Source organism: Pinus tabuliformis, chromosome X (genome assembly GCF_031772625.1).
Source record: "Pinus tabuliformis cultivar Carrire ecotype Pingquan chromosome X, CPIR1, whole genome shotgun sequence".
NCBI lineage: Eukaryota > Viridiplantae > Streptophyta > Pinopsida > Pinales > Pinaceae > Pinus > Pinus tabuliformis.
Window position 1 is genome coordinate 882,759,375 of NC_142308.1, and position 18,956 is coordinate 882,778,330.

The 18,956-nt window shown below is 40.4% G+C and overlaps 1 pseudogene; it reads left to right on the forward strand.

Annotated features, from left to right (window-relative positions):
- The first annotated feature begins 1,066 nt into the window (after positions 1-1,066).
- LOC149142522 (acyl-coenzyme A oxidase 4, peroxisomal pseudogene) overlaps positions 1,067-18,956 on the forward strand; it is a 55,510-nt pseudogene continuing 37,620 nt past the window's right edge.

The window sequence follows — 18,956 nt, forward strand, 5'->3', positions numbered from 1 at the left end:
TCTGCCTGGTGGACCGGCATCTTTTACCACACCCATGTCCTCTCACTACTCGAGCCATAGCCTATGCAGTGACACCCTGTTCAAAGCCAAATGAAGTTAGGCTCATCAAACCTTGCTCATCATCCCATCTATGTTATTCATACAGTGCCTCTCTTCCATACCTCTCCACCTGAGAGTTAAGGTAGCCTAAAGCCCACAGGTGGCCAAGGGAATTTAGTTTCTAACTCTTCTCCAAGGGCTCCTCATAGTACCCCTCCCCGTTGCTATGGTTCAATTATCGGTCGTTTCACTGCATCTATCACCAAACCCTGAGGCCCGTCTATAGCCTAGCAAGAAACCTACATTTATACCCACTTTCTTCACCCTTAGCCACCAGATGCCAGCCATGGCTTTTCTTCCCCCTCTGCCTAGAATGTCGCCCAAGATCCCTAGCTTTACCCTCAATACCATTCGTGTGCCCAGTTTCCCAAGTGTTTCTCAACATCCTACTACCATGGTTGAATTCCCTGGCCCCAACCCTCAGCTCTTTTGTGCCTCTCTCTTTAGCTGCAAGCCCCCCAGGAATGGCAAGCCCACTATCCCCTATTCTCTTGGTCTAAGAAACTAGAGGTAGGCCCGCATATCTTCTCAACCCGCAACTGCTAATTATGCTACCAAGATTCTGCTTCGCTTGGCATAGAAATAGAAAGCAGAATCGGACCATGGCACACCCTTTCCTCCCCCAGTCCATCCCATACAAAGCTACTCCCCATTGAGACGGTCGCTTTCCCCTCCCTTCCCCCTAATAGAACCCTAACCAAATCATGGAATTGATACATGAGTGGGACCAAATTACATACCAGGAATTCATTTCTTGTCCACAACCAAGGTTCCTTCCTTGCCTTTGCCCCTCACCAGCTTCGAGTCGCATCCCATCTCCACAGTTGCTCTCTCTTACCATGCACATCGAATTCCTTATCCTTCTCTGCCACCCTTCCTCATTCCTTCCTCTGCCACCTTGCCAACTCACCTTCCATGCATTCATACCGAAGGACACTACACCCCCTGCCTTGAACATTTGGGGGCGATGGTGGTTATGATATTCGTACTGCCCATATCACATCCTAGCCTGGCTTCTCTCACATTGACCCGCATCTTGATTGGGAGCTTGGATTGCCTGGCTTCGGCTTTCTTGGCTCTGTCTAAGGTCTTGGGCTAAAATTGCCTCCATGGTTTCAAACATTGTATCCCATGATCAAACGGGCCATTACTTTTCCATCCAGTCTTGCTAATGGTTACACCGCCAGTTATCCAGGAAGTCGTCCCCTTTGTTTCCATCTCTTTAGACATGTTTGACCTATATATAGTCAAATTTGGGAATGATTTCTCCTATTGCCTGGATTAGTCTTCCAACCCTCTAGCTCTGGCTAAGTTTGTCCCACTTAGTGCGATTTTTTTAATTTCCACTTTATTTTTTACCAAGCTTGAGTCCCCTTCCACTTCTAGGTTTCTGTAACTCATTCTGACAATGATTAAGAGGCCCTCTCGTACTACCAAAAACTTCTCCTTGTTGTTACTAGCAATCCCACAACTTTCTAGATAGATGAGAGGTGTGTGAGTCCGGGGGTCTCTAAAGAGGCCACCAAGGCCTGCCTCTCCTGGGTTTCCTTTGGAGGCCCAATCAAAGTTAAGTTTTATAAACCCTTCTTCCCAAGGGGTAAAATGGGACACAAAGTTCATGCCCACATTTCCTGTCTTCAATGCTTTGGTGTCAATCATCCCCAGTGCTAGATTTAGCTTTTGTATGATTCGGGCTTCTTAGGGCGACACTTGCGATTCCTCTTTGTGCCATGGTTCTACCAGGATTCTTTCCCTTATGTTCTGGACAATAACTTCCCATAATTTTTCCTACAAAGTTGCCTTGTTCTTGAAAATTCTATGGTTTCGCTCCTTCCATATGGCTGAGAGGGTGAATCCTAGGCTTAGGGTCCAGGCCCGATTCACTACTAGGCTGGAATAGATATGATTTCGCCATAGTAGGATTGTTCCTTTTGATATTGTTTTAGTATTTGTCCATCCTTTTAAAAACTCCTCGCATTTGTCTCCACTTATGTTCCACAAACTGGCAAGCGTTGAGGATATGTTCCATTTCTTCATAGTGTTGGTGGCATAGCCAGTAGACGGAGGGCCCATGGAAGCCTCATTTCTGCAATTGACCCCAGGTCAATATGCATCCTTTACTAACCATCCAAATGAAGTGGGTTACCTTTGGCCACCACCCACCTTTCCAAACTTTTTTCCATAAGATGTCATGCCCTTCCTATTCTTGTCGAGCTTGGATATCATAGGCTTCACTTATGGTGAAGGTACCTTTAGCAGGGTAGCCCCATCTCAAGAAGATCGGGTCTTGACAGATCGTTATCTGCCTTGTCCTTAGTTATTTTTCTAGGTTGGCCCATTGATATGTTTCTACTGCCTGTTCCTAGTCCTCTTTTGTCTTCCATCTTCTCCAACTTTCTGCACCTTATTCTTCCTTCCAATATTGGTTCACCACATGCACATTGTTATCCCTAGTTTGCTGCTATATTTCCCTAAGTTCCTGTCTTTCCAGCATTTTCCTCTATGCTGCCAAGATTCCATCAAGAATTGAGCTATTTTTCCATTGTGAACCTCCCAAAAGGATTGTTATTAGATAAGGTGTCTGTTCAGGGCTGCGAGATTTCCTACCATAGATCACTTGGGAGGGTCTTGATATTTGAGTATATCCTTAGTTCTCACAGGAATGTTGTACTTACGAGTCCATATTTGTTTCCATAGATATAGTCCCTTAGCCATCCATCGCCACCATAGTTTTTCTTCCATGGTTTGGTTTAGGAGGTTTGGGTTTCTGAGGTCTAGTCTACCTTCCTCCTTCTTCTTGATTAGGCCCTACCATGACACCAATGCCCATTTCATGATATGTTGGACTCCTCCCCATAGGAATTTTTAAAATATGTCTACAGTCTTAGAACACACTCCTTTTGGGGCCACCATTCTAGTTAGTTTGTATATAGGGATCGACTGGAGCACTTCTTTGTGTAGGACTATTCTGCCCACGATATTTAGAGATCTAAAGGTCCAGCAATTGAGTTTTCCTTGTCTCTTTTCAAGAATGTTGTGCCAAAAATTATTTATTAGAGGGTTATCAAAGATCAGCATACCCAGGTATTTGGATGGAAGGCTACCAGTGTTGAATCCAATGATTTTGGCTAGGTAGTTCTTAACATTTCCTTGGGTGTTGAAGAAGAAAATGGAGGATTTGTCATTATTAATCTTAGTTCTCGAGGCTTCCATAAAGGTGTTAAGGATGTCCCTTGTGCTCTGGGCTTCCTTCAAAGTGGCTTGATAGAAGAGCATAATTTCGTCCATGAATTACTGGTGGGTGATAGGTATGTCATTACCCCATATTCTTAGCCCTTGGAGCTGGGATGTGCTGACCTTCTGTTCTATATACCAAGCAAACTCGTTTGCTACTAGGATGAACAAGAAGTGTGAGATAAGGTCCCCCTATCTCAGCCCTCTCGATGGGTTGAAGGTCAAAGTGGGGGTTCCATTCAACAATATGGAGAAGACTAGAGAGGATATCATGGCTAAGGTCTAGTTGATTCATATTTTGGCAAAGCCGTAGGATTTGAGAATGCTCGATAGGTATACCTAGCTGAGTGTGCCATATTCTTTCGGTAGATCCAACTTTATCATCATGCCCAAGATCTTCTAGGACTTAAGAGAGTGGATGGCATCTTGGGAAGTAATGAAGCCATCAAGGATTTGACATCCCTCTACAAATCCAGTCCGTTAAGGAGAAATGAGTCTAGGAAGAAGGGGTTTTGGGCGTTTGACAATTAGAGTGGCTATAATCTTGTAGATGACATTGCATAGGTCAATAGGCATAAATCCTTGAGGGTCATCAGACTTAGCAGACTTAGGAATCAAAGCAATAAAAGTAGAGTTGAAACTTGGGCATACCTTTTGATTACATCTTCATTCCTCCAAAACCTCAAGGATGTCTTGCCCCATGAATGGCGATGTGGCTTGGTAGAAATCTACGGTGAATCCATATGAATCGAGGCCTTTGTTTTTTTGCAATCCTTTTACTATCTCTTCTACTTCTTCTTTGGAGACACCTCAAATCAAGACAATATTCTGGTCATTATTTATCAGTTTGGGAATGTTTTGTGTGATTCTTTTGATGGATTTTGTTCTATTGTTAGGGTTCTCCATGAGCAGATCTTTGAAGTGGTTAACCACAATGCCTTCCATTTCTTCATGTTATACTTTGCATTTTCCTTCCACATATTTAAGGGAGTAAATTTGGTTATGTTTTCGGTGATGCACCATGGCTTTATGGAAGAATCTCGTGTTTTGTTCTCCTTCCCTCAGCCACTGAACCCAAGATTTTTGCTTCCAGAGGATTTCCTCTTGTTTTCTTCTTTCCTCTATCTTGTTAATCAGTAATCCTTCCTCCTGCACCAGGTATTCTGACCTTCCTTCTTGTATCATTTTTGTTGGGCGTCTGCTATATGCTTGCTGAGTTCGGTTTGATCCTTGATAATGTGCCCAAACTCCTCCTTATTCCACTTCCTGAGCTTCTTTTTTAGTTCTTTTAGCTTCAATTGGAAGGTGTGCATCCTGTTCCTACCCTATTGTACACTTTGTGTCCACCATTATTCAATTTTTTTTAGGAGTCTAGGGTCTCTAAGCCAAAAAGCTTCAAACCTAAAGGGCTGGTTCTTGGGTTTATCTTTTAGATCCACTTCTAGGCAGACCGACCAATGGTTTGACCCCATGCATGGAAGTTTCGATGCTTCTATGAAGATATATTTACTCATCAGATGTTGTGAGAGTAGGAATATATCTAGGTGGCATGCTATTTGGTGAACCCATCCTCGTCTGTTATTCCAGGTATGACTCCCATTGATTGTGGGTATATCCACAAGGTGTAAATTTGTAATGTTTTCACTGAAGGCTTCCATATATGCATATGTTCTTCTAATTCCTCCCTTTTTTCCCCTAAGGTGATGATCATGTTGAAGTCGCCCCCCACTACCCATAAGTCATCTGGGTATAAATTTCTCAGGTCTCCCAACTTTTGTAGGAAGGCTCCTCTTTCTCCCGGAATATGAGGTCCATAAACCCCTGAAAGCAGGACCCATTCAGTGGATCCTATATTCCAAAATTTTCCTGTGAGAATTCTTGGTATGCTTACCTAGTCTTCACACCAAACTTCTATTGGATTCCAGAGAATCGCTAGTCCTCCTGCACTCCCATTAGCATCCTAGGCCATTACTTGGTATTCTGGCTTGAAGTGTTCCATTGTTTCTTTTAGATTTCTTTCAGTATTATCATAAATCTTGGCTTATCATTTTGAAACCTCACCTTAAGGTTACTCTGTTTGCCTATGTTGTTGAGGCCTCGAATGTTTCAGGTTGTAATAATCATTTTAACAGTTTTAGCGATTAGTGGAAAACCTTCGACAATGACACTACTCTTCCTAAGTTCACTAGTAATTCCCCAACCATTTGTATGGATTCATTCATCGTTCTCCTACTTCTTTTTTTACTTCCTTTTCCTTGTGTTCCCATTTCTTGTCCTTGGTTGGCTTGGGCCCCTAAATGTTCAGGTTGGCTTATTGTCACTAACCCATGTTTGTCTCTATATTGTTGGAAGGTCTCCTTATAGAGTTGCTTCTAATTTTCCACGCTAAATCGTTCATCCAAATGTTGCCATTCCTGCAATAGCCACTTCATGACTTGTCCTTCTATACTTAGGTCTTCTTTCTAGTTGTCAATCTCCCTTAAGGTTTGTTCCACCATTTTCATGTTGTCCTCCTGTCCTTTCTCTGTCTAAATCACCATTTTCTTCTTTTTTATGTCCTCTATTCCTTTGCCTTTTTGGCTTTCCTTTTTTGCTGATATATCTCCCATGTCCACACCCATGTATTCTTCCTATAAAACCGAAAATAAGTTTTGTGGCCTTTTTTTCTTCTTTTCTTGGTTTGCTTTATGATTCCGTAGCCGTCCTGGGGTTATTTTCCTCCTTTCTACCTCTTTAAACCCTTCTCCATCTGCTTTCGCCATCAATTACCGAGCCCTTTCATCCACTGGGTGGTTGTCTGTCTGGTTAAGGGGTCATGCCTAGAACAAGTGGCCATATTCATGGAATCTATGGCACCGAAACAGGATGTGCTCATAATCGATCGGTTGTGGCCATACCTCATCGTGGTATTCCTGCTCTATGTAATTTGGAAGTGGTTCCATTATATTCATATACACACAAATTTTGGCGTAGGAGGTATATCTACCTTTCCTTGTGTATTTTACCACTTTAACAATTTTTTCGAAAGAATTTACAATGCCTTATAGTATCCATGCATCCCAGAAGTCCATTAGTAAGCCAAATAGTCGAACCCACATTGGAGAAGCGAGTAGTTTCTCTTGGTCAAGGTTGTAGCATTCTTCTCAATGCCTAATGAAGAGGTCGACATTGTGAAAGAAGCATGGTCCATATTAAAAAATACTCTATTTTTCTTCTAGATTTGAGAAGATCATTGTGAACAAACCTTTCACCCCCAACTTGAGATCTGTGTGCCCTTTGGCTACCATCTTTGTTGGATCCATTTTATCAGTTCTTTCTCTGTCGGCCATGGCCCTATGAACTTGCAGATGAGGGCATTGTCCTTCATGTACCTTCAATACTCTTCAATCTTGTTGCTTGGGATAATGAATCTAAGTTTTTTTGTATCTCTTGGCATACATATTCCTCCAAATCCCGTTTTTCATTTGGCTCCCAAAACCGGATTCCTTTACCTTTTTCCCCATTCCCACATGTGGCTTTGTGCTTGCTCGATTCTCCTACTGCAACACTCCTATAGAAAGGGATCTCTCCCCCCTTGCCATATTGTTCATCGCTAACTCAGTCGCGGTCAAAGTCAAGTTGCAGGCCTTTGTTTGGCTTTTGTGTAGCAGTTTTTGTCAGGGCAAGGCCATGGATCCCTGAAACCCTAACCTACCATGCACCTAGCTCTCTCTGCCATCATTCCTTCTCTATGTAAAATAGTTCACCAATATTTCTAAGTGATTTTGATTTTAATATAAATCATATTAAAGGAAAAGAGAATCAAGTGGTTGTCGCACTAAGCAGAAAATTCTATTGTGTAAATGAAATCTCCTACAGTCAAATAAAATTTAATTTTCTAATCAAATCAAGGAAGTTACCTTAAATGATAAAGAATATAAATTCTTATGGCATCAAGCTAAACAAGCAAACAATTTTGAAAATCACTATAAGTATGATACAAATAAATATAATTTGTTTACTTTTAGGGGAATTATATATGTTACTAATCAAGTGACAGATAGACAATTTATTGTAGATGAGTTCCACAAAATTCCCTATAATGCCCATCCTGACTATTAGAAATTATTCTCTGTAATCAAGAAATATTACTTTGGGCAAGGTATGGGGAAGGATATTTCAGAATAGTTAGCCAAGTTCCTAGACTGTCAGCAAGTTAAGGTTGAGCACCAACACCTAGCTAGTTTTCTCCACTCGTTACCCATTCTTGAGTGAAAATAGAATACCACTACATTAGATTTTATAATAGGTCTTTCTTATATCCAAGAAACAAAATTATTTAATCATAGAGGTGGGGAGTAAATTAAGAAACAAAACCCATTTCACCCCTATCCAATTGATCCGAATCGGATCCATAAACGACTGTCATAGAACCATGACTATATCGGGACAAAACAAATCCTTGAAGATTCCAAAACAGCAATCGAAAACACCTTGAACCGGTGGCCATGGTAGTCAGTGTGGAACGACAAGGACCTCGGTCAAAGCGCACTAACCGAGGCCCATGGAGACTGCACAGGAGGTCGATGTAGCCCTTGGGAGCCCCGGAATGGCAAAAGGAGCTGATTTTTGATGCTGGGTAAACAGGGCTGAAATGGTAGAGCCTTAAGAACTCGGTCACGTTGGGAGCTAGAGGACCGTGGGCGGAGAAACGAAAGTGCCATCGTACGAAGGTGGTACCCACAACTTGGAAACCAGTGGTTTGATCGGGGCGCCCTCGAGCGGTAAGAGGTTTTGGAGGAGAGTGGAGCAATCCCACTCAGCGATCGATCAGTGGCAGCGGAGGTGAGAGAAAAATGCCGTGATCACATGTTACCGGTTGAGAAAGTCAACCGTGCTCGACGTGCATATGACATTGGATCTGGAGGAGCCCAGATCAGATGGCTGAGATTGTGCCTGATAGACAGAAGTGGAATCGATAAGGAATTAAGCCGCGATTTAAGGGATTTCGAATCTGTTGACTACCACGATGGAGAAAGAACGTATCCACGGCATAATAGAAGAAATGAATCGATGAGCGAGCTAGCACTATTCCAATGAGGACACGTGGCTTGCATTCATGCTGACACCGAATAGGGAACTCGAAGCACACATGCGGAAGGAGAATCAACGCAGGCAAGAGAGGAGTCAAACAGGCATGGAGACCGAATGGCTAAAGCCATGAACAGAGACAGTTGAACAGAAATCAAGAGAGAGAGAGCGAAGAGTCCAAGCGACCAAGAGAGATAGTGAATAGTGAACCTAGAGAGGAGAACTGAGCATAGAGAGCAGTAAAGCCAAGTAGAGGAAACAGAGGGCCAAGCTAACCACAAGCAACATTGAGCACCAGAGAGCTTGAAGAATCAAGCCTTCCCATAGAGGAATTCATCCAGATTGAGCATCACAGTTGGCTCTTTCCACTATGGACCAAGGATCACAGAGCTGGTAGGAAGAACAAGAGTCTGTGTACTCTGAGTGGCTTGGGGAATCCAAGAACCACTCTGCCAAGAAAAATCTGCTTCAGAAGAACTCATATTGAGTCCCTATATTGTAATTACTCTGCTGAAAGACACAATAAAACAAGGCCACCACTGAAGCTGGACCACAGACGTAGCCCTGAAGAATAGGGTGAACTCCTTATTAAAAATTGTTTGTGTCTTTGTGTTGCACTGTATTTCTCTGTTGTCTTTCCATTTATTTTCTATGTATTGGCAATCTGATTGATCCATTGTTTCAATAACACAGAACACACACACCAGCACATGAGTCTGTAATACCTTTTGTTTAATAAATCTTCAATTGAGGTCACTCATAGGGTGATTTTCATATCAAGTGGTATCAAAGCTCTAGGCTATAAAGTTATACAAGCTTATGTTGGTTTAGCTGTGAATGCTCACTAGATCAAAGCTCAAATTAGGATAAGGAGAGTTGGTGGAAACTAATCCTGAAATTGGGAGAGTCTATTCTCAGAAGACAATGTCAAAAGAAGGTTCTATAGTGCCAGACTCTCAATTCATAGAAGGTTTCCTAGCTATAAAGTCTATGGTAGAAGAAATGTATAGGGACTTTAGAAAGAATAAGGGTGAAGATTCATCAGGCTCTAAGCAAGATAAAGAAGAAGATGAATCTCATTCCCATGACCACTCCAAAGGAAAGGGGAAAGCAGAAAGCTCCCCTACAACTCCTAGTAGCCGTGTGCATAATAAGAAAGCATCTTTGATTAAGTTAGATGTTAAATTTGATTTGCCTATATATGATGGAGAGCTAAATGCTGAAAAGTTGGACAATTGGATTAGACAAATTGATGTGTATTGCAGAGTACAAAATATAGACTCAGAAAAGAGCAAGATTCAGTTGGCAAACCTTCACCTAGGGGGCACTGCCTTGGTTTGGTGGGAAGGAAGAACCCAAGCTGATATGAGGAAGCATGGTAAGACCATCTCTGTCTAGAGTGAATTTTCTACTGCAATAAAAAAGCAGTTCTATCCATTGGCCTACATGCAACAAGCCATGATGAGTTGGAAAACTCTTTGGCAGTTGAAAGGGCAAAGTGTACAAGGGTATACTCAAGAGTTCAGAAAGAGAGCATTGATGTTTGGTATTTCATTAGACTCACCAGAAACTATTTTGAAGTACATTGGTGGTCTACAGAGCTACATGAGGCATACCATCCTCATGTTTAAGCCCACTAGTATAGATGAGGTATCTGTACAAGCTACTCATCTAGAAGCTAGAGGAAAGAATGGAAATCCAGAAGTTGGGGGACCATACCAACCCACTATAAGCAAGAGAAAGGAGAAAAGAATGCAAAAGTGGAAAGCAAGGAAAGCTAACACCGCACAGAAAGGAAAAGTCTCATGCACTCACTATAAAAAGGAGGGGCATGATGATGAGCACTATTGGATTCTGCATCCAGAGCTGAGACCTAAGAAGTCTAAGGGCAAGAAGAAGAAGACTGCTGCAGCTATTCAGAAAGATTTGGGGTCTGATTCTGGAGAGGAAACAATCATTGCAGGCATAGGTATAAAAGGTTATCTACTTTAGATAATGCTGAAATCAAGAAGCAGGTGTAGGAGTTGCTCGAGAAAGGGTTCATCAGGCCTAGCACATCACCATGTGGGTCACCAATCATTTTGGTGAGAAAGAAAGATGGCTCATGGAGAATGTGCATTGATTACCGAGTACTGAATAAAATAAAGATCAAAAATCGTTATCCCCTACCTCGCATAGATGATATTTTAGATCAATTGAAGGAAGCTATTTATTTCACCAAGCTGGATTTGCACAGTGGATACCATCAGATCAGAGTTGTAGAGCAAGATGCATGGAATACTACTTTCAAAACAATGCAGGGATTGTATGAATGGATAGTTATGCCTTTTGGATTGACCAATGCCCCTGCTACTTTCATGAGATCAATGAATGATGTACTCAGACCTTTTCTTGATGATTTTGTTATTGTGTATCTGGATGAAATTCTGATTTTTAGTAAAACGTGGGAAGAACATTTAAGGCATGTTAAGTAGACATTGGATGTTTTGAAAAGAGAAAAAATTTATGTTAACTCTCTAAATGTGAATTTGGCAAAACCTCTCTAAATTACTTGGGTCATATACTAGGGGGAGGTGAATTAAAAATAGATCCCTCTAAAGTGGTAGTCGTTGTAAACTGGCATAAACCCAAGTCTGCTACAGAAGTTAGAAGCTTCTTAGGAGCAGCACAATGTTGGAGGAAGTTCATTTCAATTTTTTCCTCAATTGCAGCTCCCTTACATGCTTTGACAGGATTGAACAAGGTGTTTCAGTGGGGAGGCAAACAATAGAAATCCTTTGACACCTTGAAAGAAAAAATTAGTATAGCACCTGTACTAGCACTGCCAGATCTACAAGGACCATTTGAGATCCAAACTGATGCCAGTGACTATGCCATGAGAGTAGTGTTGACACAGCACGGCAAACCCATATGTTATCATTCTGAAACTTTTAATCTTGCAGTAGTCAACTATCCTACATATGATAAGGAATTGTATGCTTTAGTTCAGAGTGTGAAAAAGTGGAAACATTACTTAATGGGCAAAGAAAATAGTAGTACATACTGATCATCAGCCACTTCAATACCTACACTCCCAAACTAAGTTGCAATAGTCAAGACATTACAAATGGATGGGTTTTCTACAATAGTTTCATTTAGTCATCAGATATAAAAAGGGCATACATAACAAGGTTGCATACATGTTATCTAGACCCATTATAAATGCATCTACCATACTTAAGCATAATTCTGTGCTACTTGAAAGCTACACAGAACAGTAAGCTCAGGACATGGACTTCAAAGATGTATATGCAACTTTGAGTCAAGGCAAAAGAGTAGAAGAATTGGACTATCATGTGAAGGACCGACTCTTATATCATTGTGGAAAACTCTACATTCCACAAACTGAGAGAGCAAAGATAATTAGGGAAGCACACACTTCTATGATATTCGGTCACTTTGGGGTAAGTAAAACAGTTGCGCAGCTGCAAAGGTTCTGCTATTGGCCAAGAATGATTGAGACAGTTTCTAGATATGTAAAGGGGTGTGCTATGTGTGCTAAAAGCAAGCCCAATAACATAAAACTAGGCTTGTACACTCCATTTCCAGTTCCTTCTCACCCTTGGGAAAGCATTTCCATGGATTTTGTTGGAGGACTGCCTAAATCTAGGAAAGGTCATGATTATCTATATGTTGTTGTGGATAGGTTCAGCAAAATGTTTATTTTGATACCCTGTAGTAAACAGATTACAGCTGAACAAACTGAAAAATTATTCTTTGAACATATATGGGTTCATTTTGGATTACCCACTTCTATTATATCTGATTGAGACACCCGATTTGTGGGAAATTTTTGGTCCAGTCTGTGGGAGCTAATGGACACCAAATTAAAGAAAAGCACAACCTTCATCCACAAACAGATGGCCATATAGAAGTAGTTAACAGGACAGTGATCCAGTTACTCAGAGGATATTGCAGCAAACAACCTAAGCTTTGCGATGAACACTTGTGTTATGTGCAACATGCTTACAATAGAGCCAAATACTCTTCTACCCAGAGATCTCCTTTTGAGACCTACTTTAGTTTCATACCAAGGTCTCCCTTGATTTTTGTCTTTGGTAAAGATACCATGGTTGATGGACATAGTGATGTGGACAGGGCAACTAGGTTCATTAAACAGATCCAGGAGATCCACCAGGCATTACAGGAACAATTAGAAAAGAGCCAGGCCAAGTACAAGGCTAGGCATGATAAGCATGAGATGGAGCATAGTTTTCAAGTTGGAGACCAAGTCTGGCTGTATATCAGCAAGGACAAGATGCAAGGTGAAGGTAAGAAGCTAAAACCTATCAGGTATGGACCCTTCAGGATACTTGAGAAGATTGGTGAAAATTCTTTTTGCCTTGATATGCGAGCTTACATGCACATCAACTAAGTCGTGAACGTAGATTGCTTGAGGTTGTTTGAACCTTCAATGGTTGAGGATCCTGAAGAGCAGAGTCAATTGCCTTCTGTTGATGACCTGCTACCTGAATATCTTAATGAGTTGCAGGAAGATACAGTACTGGACAGGAAGGTAAGGACGACGCGTAGTGGACAGGTGTAATACCTCGAGATTGGGCTTAAAGGTTCGAAGCCGAGTAGTGCGAAGTGGATTGAGATTGGACAAGCGAGACATCATTTTCCTCACTTAGTCGATGATTGAAGAAAAAAAAACCAACTTTTGGTGGTCTGAAAGCTTTTCAGTAGGGAGGCTCTGATCTGAATCAAATCCATAAATGACTGTCATAGAACCATGACTATATCGAGACGAAACAAATCCTTGAATATTCCAAAACAGCAATGGAAAACACCCTGAACCAGTGGCCATGGCAGCCAGCATGGAACAACGAGGACCTCGGTCAAAGTGTGCTGACCAAGGCCCACGGAGACTGCGCAGGAGTTCGATGTAGCCTTTGGGAGCCCCAGAATGGGAAAAGGAGCTGATTTTCAATGCTAGGTGAACAGGGCTGAAATGATAGAGCCTTAAGCACTCGGTCACATTAGGAGCCAGAGGACTGTGGGCGGAGAAACGAAATCACCATCTACGAAAGTGGGACCCACAACCTAGAAACTGACGCCTTGATCGGAGCGCCCTTGAGCGGTAAGAGGTTTTGGAGGAGAGCATAGTGATCTCACTCAGCGACCGACGCGTGGCAGCGGAGGTGAGAGAAAAACCGCCGTGATCACACATTATCAGTCGAGCAAGTCAACTGCGCTTGACGTGCATATGATGTTGGATTTGGAGGAGCCCAGATTGGACAGCTGAGATTGCGCCCGATAGACAGAAGTGTAATCGATAGGGAATTAAGCTGTGATTTAAGGGGATTTGGAATCTGTTGACTGCCACGGTGGAGAAAGAATGTATCCATGGCATAATGGAAGAAATGAATCGACGAGTGGGATGGAGCTATTCTAATGAGGACACGTGGCTACTTCTCGAGCGTTCATGCTGATGCCGAACAGGGAACTCCAAGCACACAGGCAGAAGGAGAATCGACACAGGTAAGAGAGGAACCGAACATGCATGGAGACCGAACGGCTAAAGCCATGAACAGAGACAGTTGAACAGAGATCAAGAGAGAGAGAGCGAAGAGTGCAAGCGACCAAGAGAGATAGTGAACAATGAACCCTGAGAGGAGGACTAAGCACATAGAGCAGTAAAGCCAAGTAGAGGAGACAGAAGGCCGAGGTTACCACAGGCAGCATCAAGCACTAGAGAGCTTGAATAATCAAGCCTTCCTATAGAGGAATCTGTCCAGATTGAGCATCACAGTTGGCTCCTTCCACTGTAGACCAAGGGTCATAGAGCTGGTAGGAAGAACAAGAGTCTGTGTACTCCGAGTGGCTTGGCCAATCCAAGAACCACCCTGCCAAGCAAAATCTGCTTCAGGAGACTCATATTGAGTCATTGTATTGTAATTACTCTGCTGAAAGACACAATAAAACAAGGCCACCACTAAAGATGGACTGGAGATGTAGCCCTAGAGAATAGGGTGAACTCCTCATTAAAAACTGTTTGTGTCTTTGTGTTGCTTACTGTATTTCTCTGTTGTCTTTCCATTTATTTTCTATGTATTGGCAATTTGATCGATCCGTTGTTTCAATAACACAAAACACACACACCAACAATTGAGTTTGTAATACCTTTTGTTTAATAAATCTTCAACTGACGTCACCCATAGGGTGATTTTCAGATCACCAATCTACATATAACACTATTCAAATCACAAATATATTTATAAAAGAAAAATTCTAGTTACATGGAATGCCAAAAATGGTGATTTTTGATAGGGATGTGAAGTTCAATTCTGCATTTTGGAAAGGTATTTTTATTATAATGGGTACTCAAATTTAGTTCAGTACTACATATCACCCACAAATATATGGGAAAAATAAATGAGTGAATTAGGTACTTGAGGACATGTTAAGAATATATGTAATGCAATAGCCAGTCAAGTGAGAATAAAATTGTTACCCACTTGAGTTTGCATATAAGAATAGCTACCATGAATTATTGAATGTGAATCCTTTTGAAATATTATGTGGAAGAAGGTACATAACACCTACTAATTGAAGAAATCCTCGAGATAAGTTAATTTTAAGATCTAATATGGTAGCAGAGATGGAATAAACTATGAGGAAAGTTTGATAGAACTTAAAAGTTTCTAAAGGCAGAAAAAAGGCTTATGCAGATAAGAAAAGGACTTACAAAGAATTACGATTAGGAGACCATGTTTATGTGTGAGGCAAATGCAAGAAAAGTACTTTAAGTATGGTGGTAGTGAAAAACTAGCTCCTTGATATTGTGGTTCTTTCCAAATTTTGGAAATAATTGGACCTATAGCTTGTAAGCTTGCGCTACCTAGTCATATACGAGTCCATAATGTGTTTCATTTTCATTGTTAAATAAGTATGTATATGACCCTAGACATATCATTAATTGGCAATATATAGAGGTAAAATTTAATGTTGGAATTCTAATGTACATATATGAATTTGGGTTGATAATCAGTTTGAATTAATGATATTTTTTTATGATTATGAAATAGGACAAAACATATGGAGACTTCCTTGTAGAGCCTCTGTATATTCTCAAGTAGATAGAAACAATGTCATGAAAGTGATGTAACAACCCTCATGAAAAGTTCATGTAATAAAAGTTAATAAAGGAAAAATAAGATGATGGTTATGGGACACTTATTCCAAGTTGAATGTTGGGAAAAGATATCTTAGTGGGCATCAATGGATCTCTGTTTTGGCTAAGGAAATTTGGAAAAGGTTAAGGCAAAGTCATTAAAAGAAAAATTTATTTTTTTGCACATTTATTTATGAAAATAAAGGAAATAAGGGGAACAGTAAGATGAAAGGTCATACGTTGCATGTGAGGAGGAAGTTGAAGGAAAATAATGGAAAATGAAGAAATTAGAGGCCTCATGCATAAAAATGCCTCTAAGGTTCAGTTCATGGCTCTTGTCATCGCATGTTTGGATCTCTCTCATTATTCTCTCTCTCTCTCTCTCTCTCACTCTTGCTCACTTACACTTTTCTTGGAGAACTCTAGTTTGGAGCAAGGAAGGGAAAAGCAAGAAAAGGAAAGAAAAAGAAAGAAAGGATAATGGAAAGGAAATCAGGATTAAGCAGCCTCAACGAGAATACTTGCAGGTAACCTTTTTCATGTGTGATTTCCTTGCTCGTTTGGACATGCATGGATTTTCATGTTGGTGTATGGTTCTCTTTCTGTCGGTGGCACGGTTTTTTTAGGTTATGACAATGGATTTCAACCGAGCCTAGCTTTTTTCGGATGCCATGGTACGTTGAGATGTTATTTCAATTTTTTAGCTTTGGATTTGTCGGATGGATTTCACAATTTGGGGCGGAGGTGGTCTCAACATTCATTCCCAAAGGCCTAGGAATCCCTTGCCGAATTTTAGTGAGATACACAGTAAAGTGAGAGGGAGCAGTCTCATTTTAGGGCATAGTGATCTAGGTTTGGATTGTAGTAAAGCCTGAAAAACAATGAGACGAAAAATTCCTCAAGGATAGTAATGGATTCTAGATGGCATTCCATGTTCTGTCTGGTTGTGATTGGAACACTGGTTTTTGTGTGATCACGATTTGGTGAGGGTGGAGATGGGTTAACTTCTTGATTCCCTTGATTTTTCTGCGATTGGTTTTTCTATGAGATGCCACATTCATGCTTGAAATATGGCACGGTGGTGACAGGCTAAAAGAGAGAATTGGTTCAACCATGTGTATGGTTGGGTGGTACGTGGAAGTCCCAAACCTAGATGGACTTGCCTATGACTAATAAAATATAAGTTATCTTACTTTTGCATTGATTTATTTGTGGATTTAATGGATGTCATATCTCTGATATTTATATGGTTTTATGTTGGTTATAAGCATGTTTGAATGACTGGTTTATGTCATGTTTATTTCATAAATTTACTTGTAACTATTAAATGGATGGATGCAAGACCTAATTGATGATGTAGTAGTTCAATGGAGAAGGAGGTGATCCTCCTAATTATGTTTCATAAGTTGTTTTAGTTTTTTTTGCTGTGTCTTGTATCCTAGACCTTAAGTTGCATTGATGCCAAGTGTCTGACATAATGTTCGTCCTACTTGCGGATGCTCAAGCCTAGTCCTAAAGGTGATTTTCTATTGATGAGCATTGTCATTATGTTTTTAATGAATTCGGGAAGTTACAATAAGTTTTGGGCAGAGGCCAAGATTCTGGGCTAAAAAAAGGCTTAAATCCTATGGTCGCTCGCACAAAACTGGTAATTTTGGTCGACAGTCACTGGTAGGTAGGCTTGTGAGAGCGACTTTAGGTTATTGGCCACTCCCTTTCCCATAGCATGAGAGTGACTATGGCCGAAGATCTGCAAAATAGTAGTGGGACCTAGGGACAAACTGTCTAAGTGGATGGCCTGTCTCTTGAGGGTTCTATTGATAATGTTGGATGACTATATGTGATATTCTGTTTATTCCACTTCCTTAAGGTGGCATACGGTGTCGAATCTGATTGTGGTAGCATATCTTCTCATGTTTACCTTGGTTGGCATGGTTACTTTAGTTAGACCTGTGAGGGGGTGTTACAAGCGAATTATCACCAAGGTTAAAGTGCAGTGGAGGCACTTTAGCCTGAAAGAGGCCACTTGGGAGGATGAAATATTTATGTGAGAAGCATATCCTCAATTGTTCCAATGGAAATAATGAACACGAGGGATGGTGTTTCACACAAGAGGGGGGGGGAGATGTAACATGCCTAGATACCATTTGGTTATTTACTTTTACTATGTAAGGATTGGTAACTTTTGGACAAGGTCAAAAGTCTAGTAAGAAACATTAAATGATTAATTTTTTTTATTTTAAATTATGTTAAAATAAAATTTATGACAAGTCTTGAAATCTATGGGAAAAGAACTTGGATGAAATTTTAATTATCAAACAGTTGATAAAGTTATCTCCTCCTTCCCTAGAGATAAAAAATCTCAGTAGGACCAAGAAGCCAAGGAAGGGGAATGAGAAAAAAGGCCAAAGGCATATTGAAGAGAAAGGAGAAAAGATTGATACCCAGAATAAGATGTTTTTAAGGTATAAGCAAGATTCTATGAGTGAGGATGTTCTTGAGCTAGGCTAAGAATCATTGGAAGCCTTGGGATAGACTATAGTGTCTGTAAGTTCATGGGTAGACTAGAATAGTCTTTTTTTGTGGAATAGACCCTCATGGGTCACTCTCTACATATCATTCTAGAAAATTGAAAGGCTTCAGGGGGGAATTGGATGTAATTTCCATTTTCATTGGTTGGGAGGAGAGGTCATTCCTTGTTGGATTCCTTGGTTTTTTAAATTGAGAACATATAAATACATTTATCTTTGGAGAATTCATGAATTTTTATATGAGTAATGTAGAACAAGTATTTCTCTAAAATTGATCAGTTACATAAATTCACTGAGGTAACAATTCGAAACCTGTAACTAAATTCTACCTTTTTTCTAAATCTTTTTGTGTTCGTGATAGTAGAAGAACTTGAATGGTATAAAGTAGCACAACTATTATGAGAAAGGCTTAACAAAATAATATAAATTGGTAAAGTCTGCAAATCATATGAAAGAGGGTTTGTTTTGTTTGACAATGAGATTTGTCACTCGAAACAATCCCTATTCCATGCAAGTAATATAGAAAGGTCCCAACCGTATAGGTAGGTCCCAAAGGAACCATGTCCAGCCACACATTAAAACTGCACTAATGAAATATGTATACATAACATAGTGGACTACGGAACCTGAAAATTTAAATAAACAAATTAAGGAAAAGAAAAATTCAAGTCAAATTTATTACAAAAAAAATAGGTTCTAATGTAATTATATACATACAACAAAGTGTTTACATAAAATACGTTTAGTTACAATTACAATAAATTAGGGCAAGCCTCTCAATGAATATTCGGCCAGATTGGGAGCTCACAATCTCAATGGACATAGGATAGCAACATTAAAATGGTGTAATTATATATTTATAATTA